The sequence below is a fragment of the Oculina patagonica genome, unplaced genomic scaffold (genome assembly GCF_052425735.1).
Source record: "Oculina patagonica isolate OP01 unplaced genomic scaffold, crgOcupat unplaced1680, whole genome shotgun sequence".
Classification (NCBI taxonomy): domain Eukaryota; kingdom Metazoa; phylum Cnidaria; class Anthozoa; order Scleractinia; family Oculinidae; genus Oculina; species Oculina patagonica.
In genome coordinates, this window is record NW_027557717.1 from 1 (window position 1) to 3,121 (window position 3,121).

At 35.9% G+C, this 3,121-nt stretch overlaps 1 long non-coding RNA gene across 1 annotated transcript; it reads right to left on the minus strand.

The window, feature by feature from the left end:
* Window positions 1-404: 404 nt before the first annotated feature.
* LOC144640031 (uncharacterized) lies at window positions 405-2,762 on the minus strand (the record flags this gene model as incomplete). The annotated part of the gene is made up of 3 exons (XR_013568268.1): window positions 2,565-2,762; window positions 677-715; window positions 405-458 (listed from the first exon to the last, which is right to left on the minus strand). It is a non-coding gene; the product is annotated as an uncharacterized LOC144640031 (long non-coding RNA).
* Between the last annotated feature and the right edge of the window lie 359 nt (window positions 2,763-3,121).

A 3,121-nucleotide genomic window follows, 5' to 3' on the forward strand; every position in this document is an offset into this window, starting at 1 on the left:
AAAGGGTACAATGCCACGAGAAGTAAGGTCTCCGGGTTTCTTCTATGTACTGAAGATTTAGAAATTAATTACAGGTTCCTAAAATATAACAATACTGCCAGGCTCTATTTGTTTACATAAAAATGTCATTTTATCGCGCTTTCAGTTTAAAGTTAATATTTAAAATATCTTGTGATGAAAAGTATGGACAATTTTGAGATGAAGAAGTGGTTTTGATTGCCAAACAAGAATTTTTTAACAGGGTAGAGTAAAGAAACTTGTTAGAATGTGGATTTTGACCGCGACACCTTGTAAGTCACTTCTTACCGACAAAAACCTTTTCTAATTTTCTATTTTTTTAATTTTCTAATTTTCCAGAGAGAGTGGCTGTTTAATTGCACTAAATGTAGGGAAAGTCGATTTACCAGTCTGTGTGTCTTTCTCGGTATCCGCCTGATCACTCGTCTTTTTTGTTGTTTCTAAACAAAATGAACAGTCAATAATGCATGTCAATAATAAATGCCTGTCATACCTTACCTGGCTTTTACTGAAAGTATGAGAGTTTTGAGGGAAAATAGATGGCAAAATTCACTTAAAGATTAGATGCCGTGAATTGTATGGCCTCCTAGGCCAACCACTCTTAAAAGTGAGAGATTTACGAGAATCTGTAAATTGTGATGAAGGACGTACGACTTACCTGAGGCATCATTTTCTTGTGCAGTTAATTGTTCAAGTTCTGAAAAGGAAAGGACATTATTTACTAAGAACTTTAAAAAGGTGGGCAACAGCGCATGGCCTTCACGTGATTGCTTTTCTTATATTCTTACTGTTTGGCGTTCGGTGAAGTGACAAGTTTCAGTCGCCATAAATGACATAAATAGTTTGCAGTTTCTACGGACAAGGATTTAGTTCATCTTGTTCCTGAGTACGAATAAAGGTTACCCTCAGTAATTGGGACACCAATTAAAAATATCTAAAATATTAATACTTAAAAATAGTTAGCCTAAAATCATTTAAAATACTTATAAACTACAAACTAATATTTAGAATATTTTCTATGCACTACAGAGCTAACAGCAGTTACTGTCATTTTCTACATAGTCCGATAGATTCAGTTTTCTGATTTTTGTTCTTGTTCTGCATTACTCAGTTCTTGTTTAAAATTTCATCTTCAATCCCTCTTCGCGAAAAAAAATCAGTCTGACATATGCACATGCTTGAATGGGTTTGTGTATACAGTTTTCGCTGAAAGTGCTTTCATTATCAATTTGGGAGATGCTACTCAAGGAATGAGTTAAGTACTTTTCAGTTTCCGTGATGTGTGATAACTACTTCTATTTTGGCACGTGTAAAAATTTTATCAGATTGAGCGATTGACTGGGCGATAAGCGAAAATCGTTTTAGCTTGTGCTCACTCCCAAGTATTTACTGAGTATTATCACGTTCAAGCATAAGTGACTCAAAAACATAGGAATGATTTTATTCGTTGACAAAACGCAACAAGTAGCCAAGTTAAATTTGCTGTATAATCACTAAAATTCCACAATTCGTGAAAAAGATAACTCACACACAAGCAGAACTCTCACTATGAGACAATGATCTATACATTTAAATATTTAGAACATGTTTGTGTTTGTTGTTATTCGGTTCTAGACACCTAAAACTCTTTGTTGCCAGGTTTATTGACGTCAACCAAAATATTTTCTTGAGAAATACCCCCGCCTCTGCGAGTAATTTTTGCTTACTTTGCGGTACACATAGTGTTCATAACAAAACCAAAATTGCCCTCAATTTACGCGTAAATGGAGAACAGACTGAAATATTTTTACAGTCTCCAAAAATATGTGCCGCGCCTTCTCGTCTGAGCCAATCAATATCGAGGGGCTGGGCGCCATACGCAGTAATTGGATCCCGCGTCCCTCGCAAAATGTCAAAAGGTGACATGAATTTTAGACATTTCACTGTGGGTAACAACATAACAAGCGAATTTGATACAACAGAAGGGAAAGGAAAATATATTTAGGCGTCCTGTAGATTTACTTGGCTTGAATTAGAGATCTTCGTTAAATAACGACTTTCTAATATTTTTGTTGTACATTTAGGCAGGACTATATTCGTCCATATGATTTACAAATTATAAAGCCACGACTATGTCCCCTGCAATATATCTTACAGTCTCTACTGGTAAAGCGGTATTATTATATTCAACGATTGTTACTTGGCCGGCCGTTTGTTTTCTTCACTGACCCAGTAACTAACCGTTTACTTCAAAAACATGATTTCAGACAAATGCTTCTGTTTTACTAGCAGGTTTAAAAGTAGCATTGGGCTTGTATTAAAGCTAAAAGGTGGGTACTTACTTGTATGATCGGAATGAATACTTTTTAGAGAGAAATTATTTCACCTAACACCGTTAATACAGCACGTTCTAGATCTCGCCAACACACAGAAAATCGAGAGAAAAGATATATCGACAAAGTGATGGAGGAAATACTGTTTAGAACAATTTTAGATGATGATTATGATAAGAAAACCAGTGTTGTAGATCGTATGTGTTTTACGCTGTTTATAGTACAACGACTCACCTTTCTCTATCTCCTGTAGGCTAAGTTCTGGGCTCGGGCGCGCAGAAACCAGCGCAAGCATTAAAATCAAAACAAATCGACTCCACAACATCTTGAGTAGTGGTGAGGTATGAATGATCAATTCTCCGCGTCTCTTTTCTGACGCGCGACAGTCACCGATGTAATTCTGACCGACGCGAGTGATGCTAAGTGCTTATATAAATTTCGTTCAACGGTTTGCGCGGTTCATTTGACTGAACTGCAACTGGCCAATCACAGCCCGTTTAGATGCAACGGTATCCTGTTCAACATCACGATAATAATCCAATGACATGACCTCTTTCCAAAATTATTTAATTTATTACAAAATTAATTTATTACATTACTACAGTTTATCTACGACTCGACTGTACGCAATTTGAGCGCCAAAAACATATAGAAATATTATAAAATAAAAATAACCTCAAGAGTAATATATTTTCTACTGTGGTGTAAGTAAATTAGAAACAAAAAGGCTAACGTAGAAAGAAAAAATACCTTGGAAACGCCAGTGGGAGACATCGTGAGTAGTAAAGCTA